The sequence below is a fragment of the Dermacentor silvarum genome, chromosome 10 (genome assembly GCF_013339745.2).
Source record: "Dermacentor silvarum isolate Dsil-2018 chromosome 10, BIME_Dsil_1.4, whole genome shotgun sequence".
NCBI lineage: Eukaryota > Metazoa > Arthropoda > Arachnida > Ixodida > Ixodidae > Dermacentor > Dermacentor silvarum.
In genome coordinates this window covers 90,183,335-90,194,884 of record NC_051163.1, presented here as the reverse complement: position 1 = coordinate 90,194,884, position 11,550 = coordinate 90,183,335, and the positions used below count along the sequence as shown (strand labels likewise).

Genomic DNA, 11,550 nt, shown 5'->3' with positions numbered 1-11,550 from the left:
AGTAAAGCAATACGTGTCACCAAAATGTAGGTTTTATTTTAATCAGGTATTTTTTTTTTCTGTAACAATTACATGACTGAATGGCACGGACGAGCTATGTTGCGAACTTGCCAAATAGCCGGCGCGAGAGCAGAGATTCAGCCAGCCTCGAGCCTCCCCAAGCTGGTCGTATTGCGCAATCGTGGATGAATTCGGCGGCTATAGTTACGCCCTAAATGGTTTGCGACATGGTAAACAAATTAGCAGACCAAATTAGGACAGACATTCAAACAAACATATCTGAACTGAATTGCTTCTCGAACATGGGCTGGGACACTGAAAATGTGTATTCAGCCCTCTTCCAAGAAGTGTACAAACACCGGGAGGCAGTTGAACAAAACTGGACAAGAACAACTGAACAAAAAACACTTGTTCAGTTGTGCAAAGGTCAGTGCGCCTACGGTATTGCGATGATCGGTAATTCATGAGATGTGGTTTGGTGAGAAAGAAATACTATTGAACTACTGCAATTTATATATTATTCCAGTACTGATTTCCTAGCATACAGCCATACCGTAGCTGGGCTTGGTATGGTGAGCGATTTCTCGCGGTCGCTGTCAACTTCTAGACAGTTCTGACACCTCTGTCCCCTGGGGTCAAAAAGCCTGGCCGTAAGTGAGTAATTTCCAGTGTATATGCGGCTGATGATAACGATTGTGTTGTTTCCCAGTTCTTCATCAAGAATGAATGTTTCTTGAATAGTTCTGGTGAAGCCCTTCGTTTCGGACATCACCTGCGAAACGAAAAAAAAAAACGCTGTTTATTTACTGTACAATGCAATTAAATCATATATTTCTGTCAAAAGGCGGAGGAGCCGGAATGTAAAAGCAGCCCGTCAGATCGGTTTGAGAGGAGCCCACACTACCGTCACCTCTGTACGAAGGAATCGACGATACGAGCAAGCGAGAAACAGTATCAGTAAATAACGACAAATACATCAGCCAAAAGCTTTCTAAAAGAAAGACAGATATTCGCATGTAATATAGGATGTAAAGGAAATATCAGGGTTCATCATAATATAAACACCAAATATTTGCTCGGAAATAAAAAAAAATATCTAAAGTTTAGTTGTGTAGGTGCATAATAAATTTCCGCTGTATTCACTTTAGGATAGGTACTGTACCTGGTAGTTTTTCACCGAAGTAGCTTGTTTAGGTTATAGCGAGCTACCCATTTATTAGGGGCACGAGCACCAAGTGAAACTCAAGTTTGTTGAGCAGCAACTTCCGGTTGGGGAGCTACTTCCAGTTTGCCACAGAGGTGGGACGAAATTAAAAATAAATCATTAAAAATAAAGACAGGCAGATACCTATGGTACTAATTATGGTTGATGATAGATATGAATAACATCAAAGCACATGTTTGGTGCCGTAAGGAGGTTATTATTTAAAAAATAATTAGAAACAATTAAGCAAATTCTAATTGCCGTACACCAAACAAACAATCGTACACTTTAGATACCCACCACATCAGTGCAGGTTCCCATGAAAACTCGAAGACCTGAAGTGACGTCATCAGTGACGTCGCACCAGGGGTACCCGCTCATTACTAATTAAAATGAAAACAACCTAATTAGAGCTACACACCACCTGACACAGAGTGAACGCCTGCCTAACACAGGGGAGGGGTGACCTCACTACCAGCTCTCTTCTCTCACCAGCTCGCCACCTGCCGTCGCTCGCTCGCGCGCGCCAGCTGCGCGTCGGCGCTCGTTACATGTTCTCACGTCAGCGGCTGAGGGCCGCGTAAGGTGCGCTTCGTGCGCCGTCCGCCAGGGGCTAAGCGTCGCGCCCTCCTCGCCCTCCTTCGCTCCCTGGCACGCTCCCCTGTGCACGGCGGCTTGCCGCTAGTTCCGTTCGCTTGCTGGTCCGAGTTCGGCTGCCCCCCTTGCACCAGGGTACACCAACGCCGAGGTGAGAGTGCCACTAGCAGAACCTAAGTCAAGGATTAAGGTAGTGTCTCATTTTGTTTTTTCACGTGGGTGCCCCGACTTCGGCATTCTGGGAGATCTATAATACCTAGTTCTCAGTACGGCTCATGAACACTGCAGTGGACATGGCTTAAAGGGCCCCTAAACCATCTCAGATCTTTTTGAACATTTCATGTAAACATGCGCTTCCAGTTCAGAATGCCGTCTCGATCAACGATGCCAAACGCTGCAGCGATACTCGCCCCGGCCGCGCCACAAAATTAAAAAAAAAACAATGCCGTACCCCTCTTCTGGCCTTTTCGGTATCCCCAGCGGTCGTCACGATGTCAGCTGGGTGAATCTGGTGATTTCAGTCTCGGGGACGATGCCCATTGGTCGAACCTCCGACTTCCGGTTCGTCTGCTAGCAGGTACGCGCGCCCCCTGCTCATCCTTGTCGTGTTGCTCGATTGTGCGCCCTCGAGAATCGGTAATTACAGCCCGAAACGCAAGTGCCAAATCGCTTGCGTTCCAACACAGTCGTGCTTAGCGGTCTGATTAGCTGCGCGAACAGAGTGCGGCAATGTTAGCCTTGTCGGGAACCGTGGGTTCGCAGCGGAGCGCCAGAACAAGGAGCCCAGCTCAGGAGGCTTTTAATAATAATAATAATAATAATAATAATAATAATCTTTATTCGTGGATTTACAGGGTACAAAATACGGGCCTGCCCAAGCCGACAATGGCTTGTGGGGCAGTGTTTAGGTATACAAGAAGAACGGACTGGTGCGTGCCGTGCTTGCGCCGCTAGCACGCGCCGCCCAACTTTATTCTCCTCGCCATCCGCAGCCGGCCGCGCCTGCCGAGAGCGCCGACCTTAGCGTCCCCGCATAGCAGCGTCGGTGGGCGCTACAGCCTTTCCAGACGTGCGCGCAACACAGGGTACATAGCGGCACGCTTCGCATGAACACGGGCCGGCACCGCAGCACCAGCGGGTAGCGGAGAAGCGCTGAGTCCACGTCCCAGTTACGGGCACGGTAACTCGCCGCATGCCGTTTGCCATTCGCGGGCCGCCGTTGGACAGCGGTTTTCCTCGCGAATGGCGAGACTTCCTTGCCGAAGAGAGGATGAGACCGGGACCCATTTGTGCGGTGTATGGCCTCGCTGCCACCGCCGCCGATCGCTCGACGGCGCCGATATCGTCGCTAGGCCTTTTCCGGCTCACTTCAAAGCTAAAACGGACGGCGCTTCGGAATGAAGTACCGACGCCAACAAGCCGCAATATTTTCTTATCGTTGTTATCGTTCTTCGAAATAATTGTACACGAAGAAGAAAACACGCTTATATTAGAGGCGCCGTCGGCTGCGATGCGAGCACAGCGCAGCCGGTCGTCTCCCGTTGTAGCCGTGCACGGTAGCTGAGCTCGGCAAGTATCGGAGCTCTGGAGTCTAACTTTTGACAGTAGATATCGTTCTTCGTAAAATGTACAATGTACGCATCTTTTTATCTGAGGGCAATTATTTTGCTTGAACAGAAGCTGCAGCCGATGTTTTCGTGACCGGTAGCGGAGGCGCGCAGCTTCGCAGTCGTCGATTGGCCCGTTGATCTTGCTGCGGGTAGTGCGCCGGCCGAACTACCGTATACTTTGGAAACGTCTCGCACGGCAGACATTCTAGGGCACGGGAGGCCGGTTCGCCGTCGGTATATTCGCCGCTAGCGTGGACGTGCCTTAAGCGGAAGTAGGTAGTGTTTTGAGAAGCTCGTTGGCGATGACGTATGTCACGTGACATTAGGAGCAGCGCTCGGCGAAGAGGAGAGACAAGTCGACGAGGAGAGTAGCGAAGGAAAGAGCGAAACGAGCGAGGGCCGTTTTTCGGTCATCAAACGCCTGTAACTCCGCTATTACGGAACCATTTCAAAAAAATTTCGCCGCTACGTGTTCGTTGTAGACTCGTGCAGAACTGCAACACCACAACTAAATTTCGACTTCTGGGTGGTTTAGGGGCCTTTTAACGCGGCGCAGAAGTTTAGATACCGATTCTTGAATATCATTAGACTGTATCGTCAATTCTTCCTACCGCTTGTCAAACACCTTATTAATGTTGGCTAAGGAATCGTAAGTCGAAGTCACCATGAACTAAGCCTTTGACCCGTATTTGCTAGGAGTAATGTTTTCAAATTTAACTTTCTTCCCGGACAATTGTGCTTTCGAACTATTTGTCTGCCGGTCGATAGGGTTCTGCCTACATTTACCCACAGTCGCCACACGTTTGGGTCATTTACTCGTATTTTGCTGAAAATGTCCAATGAGGCTTCATTTTTCTGTTCTAGTAATAACTTTTTCATTTTGTTGTTCACGTATATGCCCACTCTTGCAATATTCCTTCCGGTCAGCTGTATGTATAAATAAAAATAAACCAAATAAAGACGAATTGCTGCAACGTTCACTACAAGCGGTTCTATACAAAGTAGAAAACAATTCAGTGCCATTCCACTCTGTGAAGGTGGACAAACAGCGAAGCTCTGTGTGTGGTGACTGACCGTTGTCCTGGTGAAACGTTTCAAGTTTGCGGGATCGGGGCCACACTGACGCTTGGCATTTCTTTCCACCACGCGGTCTTGGCGGGCAGCACGCTTAAGATTGGCGTTCGCGGTCCGCTCATCGGCGGACTCTTTCCACCCCGCCTCACCCATTTCCTTTTCTGTTCACGCCGACGTTCTCGGTAGGCACTCTGATTTTCAGACCTTCCAACTCGTACAACAAGCGGCCCACCTATTTCACAGTCAGAGCTGAACTGTGGAAAGGTGCCTATGTAGAGCATGACGTCAGGAGACAGAAGACACTCAGATTCATCGGCACTAGTTTCACAACGCGGGATGGTGTACACGTCTACGAACGTAGACATGGCCGACGCGAGTCAGTGTAGTATCCGTTCTTATCAGCCTAATACCTTATACGGGTTGTATTTGTACCCAAGACATTAACTTAATTTTGCAAGCTGGCGGAGTGTTTGAAGCCTGCTTCACCTCCGTCGTGGGTCCGCCCGGTATAGCACCATCTCCGGTATCAACTCACGTTTTTGGTCTACGTAAATCCATCCGCTGGAAACTAGCCATATATAGCTTCGCTGTAAAACGAAACAAGATTATCAACCAAATCAGAGCGTGAATAGGGTGCCTAAGCTCGGTATTTCCTTTTTTATTTTATTTATTCTACCTTCAGGACCAAAAGCATTACAGATGGGAGTGCTTATGAATAATCAGCAAGAAATATTGGAGGATACTTTGTGTCGCACGTAACTTGTGCGAAATTATAAAAATATGCACGCGCCACGTTGATAGGCAGAATCAAGGTGACGTAATTTGCTGTCGCTTGGAGCACGTCAGACTATTCTTGTATCTAGACTAATTAAACGTTTAGGTGTTAACTAAACTCCCATATATTCAGAGCTAACTTGTTCATCAGCAAGTTGTCGAGAATCTTGAAGAATTTCGGATTCAGGTTTCCGCTGCTCAATGTGTGCTACATAAGAGCTTTCTCCAAGCCTGACTGAAAGCCCACCAAAGACGAAAAAGTCCCGCGTGATTAGCCCACCATACGAATAATAATCTAAAACAGGCAAAATTATTGTGTTACCCCCAAGTAGGACTTCCGCAAAACGTTCGAAAGCAACGTGTATTTCACAAAGTTTAAAATAAAATTGCTGGTTCTGCCGTATCGAGGGTAGATCTGAACAAGAAATGGCTGCAAGCAAAGTAGATGATACTAACCACAATTTTAAAATAGGTGTAGCGCATGTTCGCAACAGCGCACCCTACCACACCACAACGCACCATACCGCATCAGGCCATACTGCTCTCTGGTCTGTATGAACGCAATAGTTTGCTGTCACAGACCAAACCTCATTGCAAGTCTCGTCTCGGCCAAACAGCCATCCGCGTCCGGACGGACGCTGCCGGTTGGATCACACAGCGTGGCGACATCTCTGGAACCGCCGCAAAACCCCCAGCGCGGAACTCACGGACCGCAGGCGTTCAAATGAGCACAAGCAAGCCCGTCTCAGCGCCTCAAGATGGTGATCAAGTGTGGTTCCCTGTATCTGGCTTTGAAAAGTCGCTACCGAAAATCACAAATAAAACTTCACTGTAGAAGAAGTTACAGCTTCAGTGATATTGTGAAAAAACATTAGGAAGAACTCGGAAGCAGTATTTCTGTAACTTGTTTGGGAGTAAATAGCGCATGTAATGCCGTCCTGTATAAAGGGTTGCGGGCGAGAGGCCACATTTTCTTGACTGTTGACTGCTTGCCCGGATGGTTTCGTTTGAGTGCCCCGATAGCGGCTCTGGCGTATGGCGTAAGGTGATTTGAAGACAGCCGAGAATAGAAGCTAAAAGTATTTCGTGCCTAATATAAAATCTGTTCGCCCTAGATGAACAGACGCTGTTTGCAGTACATGAGCATCTGTGTTCTTTCCAGAGCTACAGAATTTTGAAGTTCAACTTGCTTCGATTGTTTTCAAAGATACCAGCTATCGGCAATATCAAAAAACAACTCAAGCGATAAAGTATTTTTTCTTAGAGTCACTAGAATTTTGCTTCCTCTCTTAAACGCTATAAAAAATATCCAAATCGGAAGCACGGTTGTATGAAAAATGCACTTGTGCATTTTACGTGCACTTAAATAGAAAATCGAAGACAGTTTTGAGCTATATCTTTCTTGTATTTCTCCCAACCACGGTAAAACACTTCGTGCTGACGAAAGTAAATAGGCTGGCAAATAGATGCGGACATTTTGGCTGCCTGTACGCATATTCTTCCTTGTGCGATACAAAAGCTCTACTTACCTGGATAAGCTTGTGGGAGTTCTCCTTGTCCGGGTTGACGGAATCTCCAAATGCCATCTGCATGTCGTACTTGGGATTGTATCCGAGGACTTGAAAGCATTCGCCGTTAGCAGACTGAGAGATAACCAATCTTGTAGCTTCAGCCAGGTTGCTGAGCTTGTTTTTCGCCTCCCGATGAGGCATTCCTGCATCTGCTTTGAGCACTGCTACTTGTGGCGTGAAATCACGGTGATGGGGGCCCGTGGTACCCTCACCGTCGACCATTCGTTCACTGGTGCTACATTCCGTAGCTTTATTGGGAGTGATGAGCCCCTGAAAGCGATAGATGTCACCACAAGATCCTTGATTACTGAGCTGTTACGTGTGCTGCCTATCACATGAACGGACGCTCATGTCACTTGAGACACACACCCAGGAATTAGGGTGCGACGATTAAGGACGTTTGTCACTAGTGTGTGTCTTATGACGAGAAAGGATGCGCAGGAAACACTAGTAGATAAACAAAAGTGGTTATCTTTGAAACAAACGATGGGCAAAGAAGAGCGAGGGAAAAAAACGGGCAAGTTTCACTCCGGCGTGCAAAGCTTAGGCACAGCGAAACTGTCGATCCTCAAGTCTTACTGGCTGCTCTTGTTGGGTATTAACTTCGTCACTGCTAGGTCTTTTCTTAGTTTACCTTAACTACGCATGTAGGAAGGTATTCGGAGGTACCTTCCCTATCGCGACATTTCGCGTGACTAGCGCTGGATGCGTCGGCGCCTACGAGCGACAGCGTTCCTAGCATGCCACAAACGCTGGCAGGCTAACCAAGGTCGGCACAGTGCCAAGAACGGTGTTGCTTGCCGACGCCGAACGCGTGGGCGCCTACGAGCGACAGCGTTTCTGGCATGCCAGAAACGCAGGCAGGCTAACCAAGCTTGACACAGTGCGAAGCACGCTGCTGCTTGCCGACGAAAAATGGTAAACTACGACTTTACCATTCGGCGTCGGATTCGCCATCGGATTGTTTACCAATCTGCGTCGGATTGTAAATTTAATGTGCTAGAAAACCTAATTCTGCTACGAGAAAACTCTAACATTTCTACCGGACCTGTGCGCGTCGGGGCAATACCAAACAATTAATCCGGGTACGGAATCCGCGTACGGAGTCCGGGTACGGAGTTCCAGGATGAAGAGGGAACCAGCACGCTCCACCAATTGATAAGACGCGTTCAAGGTTAGATGCGCTTGGCGTTTTTATGAAGACCAGAAACAGGCAACGGCCAAGCGGAGCGAGAGCGAGCACCAACAACAAGAAACGTCTTCTTCTTCGTCCTCTGCTGGCGCCGGTATTTGTCACTACAAAAGTAATAAAAAAAGGTGCTAGGGCCTGCACATTTTAATATAAGAGCACTTTAATGGCCCTGGAAAAATATCTTTCAGCAATGCATTTCAGTTTAAAAGTGAAGCCGATATTAAGGCGATCGGTGTAACCTTGGGCTTTGTGAGCCGGCTTTCCCACGTTCAGTGTTGTAGTGAATGAAGCCTAGTTGGCGTATGCGAAGGATGCGATGCGAACGGGTCCCGATAACGCTATCGCATTCTACTCTTAAAGGCGAAGCTTAAGCGTCCTCCAAGTTTTTTTTTTTCGGTATCAGCACATAGAGAAAGGAAAAAAAGTTAACTTTTTTTTCTTTCTCTATGATCAGCACGCCGCGGAGAGAAGAGAGGCGGGGGTCGGGAAGGCAGGGAGCTGGCGAGGATGAGAACGAGTGCGCATGCACGCGGTTTCCTCCTCCTGTTCCTGGTTGCCATAGCTACGGCGTGGAAGCTTCTTGGCACGCGTCCCAAATTACGGCTGGCTTAAACAGCTTCGCTGTTAAGAACGCAGCGTCACACATCAAGCTTCACGCGACAGACATATGCACGCGACGCTCAGTCCAGAGAAGGACAAGGAGTAAAGACAAGATCTACTACACCACCGTTCGGCGCTTCAAGAGTTCACAAGACCTTAAATATTGTCTCACCAGTTTGGGCCGTAACAGCTTGCTCGGCGTTGTGCGGAACGATCGTCGTGGCAAGCCTAGACAGAGGTGGCATGGTTGCTGCGGCTGGAACCATCGCTGTATACATATGCGGCACCTGCCTACGTTGGAGACACGACTGCGATGTCCGGCTGCAACTCACGAGGAGCGCGACCCAGGAGCTGCCCACGCAGACAGAACCTCGGTAGGCCTTGACCAAGCACGGCCCGTACAACTGCACCCTGGCAGAAGCCACTCAGAAGGCATCGTCCTTGGTCCCGGAAACCGCCTCCGCATCTGGTCCGGGTAGGCACGTCTTTCTCACTCGACCGCAGCAGGAACGACGGCAGGAGCTCGTCTTCCCGAGTGCACTCGTCCTTGCTGCCACCATGGTTTAGCCGCTCGAGCTCCGCCAGAGGGTCTCGACCCTCCATTGCACGTCGCATAGCTTTGTGTACCATCTCAAATGGGATGAACGTGGTTTACCCTTTTCTTGTCATGTCCAGGTCCAACTAACTCATCTTGCTGCGCTTTCTGAGGTCCTAAGAGAGAACATGATGCTTCCCTTCGTTCTCGAGAGTCAGAGGGGCAACTATCGGATATGTGTTCTTTAGTCTACCACGTCCAGCACAGTGGTGACTTCGATGCTCGATATTTGGCCGAGCAGTCCGCAGCTTGGTGACCCTGCCGGGTGCACAGAAAGCGGAGCGATTTTCCTTTGCATTCACTTTTCCTTGGGCTTCCAAGTGCTGGTCTGTTCTCGTTGCCAACGGGTCCCCGGTTACGACATCGTCTTTCTTTCAGAAAGATAGCCAACTCCTTGTCGCACAAGCTTATTAACTGCTCGGACACCATCTTGTCTAGTAGTGCTTCACAAGTCTTCGACATCTTCGCTAGCTCTCGCCAATGGTCCAAGTATCGAAGTATCCCACGAGGCGCCCTATGAACTGCCGGCCTATCTCAGCATTTGCGGGCCGGGCATCCCGAAACTTCACGCGATGTCCCTTTTCTGTGTAGCGGAACCGCTGTAGCAGTATCTGTTTAAGCCTTCCGTAATACGTAGAGTCTTTAGCAGACATGCTTCCTACCATCGTTAGCGATTGTCCTGTGAGACACAAACATAGTGGCAAGGCCCACTTGTCTGTTGGCCAACCTTGGCTTGCGGTCACCCTCTCAAATCTCTTTATGTAAGTATCCAATTCGGCTCTGCCCTCATTATAGGGCGGCATCATCATGCGTGTGCTGCGAAAACTCTGAACACCACCTGTGCCGTCGCCTACAGAACTAATGTTCGGAAACTGCACTTCTGCAGCTCGACGTCACTGCACAAATATGGCTCGTTACGCCTCCATGCGAGCTAGCTCCCACTCGTGAACTGCTTGTGCTGCTATGGGCGCTTCTTCACGGTATTTGGCTCTTTGATCCCTCATTTTCTTGTGCTCAGCACTCACACATGCCTGCAACGCATCTCGACTCAGCACAATCTCCTTCCCTAGCTTTACTAGCGTTCTCTTCTCGCCTATTCTCGTCTACTGCACACAAACAACGTGAGACTCTTAGTGGAAACAGAGCTTCGTCCTATACGCAGACGCCAGAAATTGTGATGATTACGGAAGTTCGTGACTATTTTGTTTGTCTTAGGACGAGAAAAAATGTCAAGAAACAGTAGGAGAAAATAAAATGTTTAAGCGTATCTTTCACATAAACGATGGGCAACGAAGAGTGAAGGAAAAAAAAAACAGTGCCACACATAAAGCTTCACGCTGCAGACAGATGCAAGCGATGCTGAGTCCAGAGAAGGACAGGAAGTTAAGACAAGCAGCGCTACACCATCGTTTGGCACGTCAAGAATTCAAAAGACAGTAAATTAAATGTTGTCTCACAGATTCGGGCGTAACACCTTGATCGCCTTTGCACGATATGGTTGTCGAGGTGAGCCGATTGAGTGGTGGCACGGTTGATGTGGCTGGAATCGTCGCCGGCAGACGCTGCGCTACCGTATGCGGGGCCTGCCTACGTTGAGCACACCACTGCGATGCCCGGCCGCAACTCAGAAGGACGGCGATCCAGGCACAACCCACGCGGGCAGCACCTCGGTAGGTTTCAACCGCGCATGGCCCTGAGCAACTGCGCTCAGGGAGGAGCCGCTCAGCAGGGCTCGTATTTGGCCCCGGAACAGTCCTCCGCATCTGGCCCGGGCAGGCACGCCTTGGTCACTCGGCTGCAGCAGGAGCGACCGAAGAGGTCTTCCAGAGCGTCGCACTCGCCCGTCTTGCACCATGGCTTCGCCACCCGAGCTCCGCCGCACGTTCTCCAAGAAGCACTTCATTTCTTTCGTTTTGATTCTTTTTTCCTCCAGCTCCCGTCCCACCTGCCCTCAGCTCGTCTTCTTCACTTCGGTTTCCGTTTTCTTGAAACTTCCAAATCTACTGAGTCTACAAACCGCGGAGTAGACTTGGAAACAAGAATCATAAAAAGGAATATGTGTCCTTTCCCCACATAGGGACATATCGTTCAGTTTTCTTTTCTCGCTACCACGTGGTGTATCGACCCTAAATAATTCACAATTCCCGCCATGACGTAAGCAATGACGCACAACTAAAGAATATACATTGAAAGAAGCACACCTTGAGACAGCCGCTTCACCTCGGTACTTCGAAACATGTGCGCTGATGTACCAGCGTCATCGCAAAGACGGCTAGCTACTGGCCCTACACAAAAAAAAAAAAAAAAAATTACTCGCTTTGGATGTACTGTTA

General features: G+C 49.0%; 1 pseudogene; it reads left to right on the top strand.

The window, feature by feature from the left end:
* Positions 1–4,848: 4,848 nt before the first annotated feature.
* Positions 4,849–5,025, top strand: LOC119432085 (U2 spliceosomal RNA; annotated as a pseudogene).
* Positions 5,026–11,550: the final 6,525 nt, after the last annotated feature.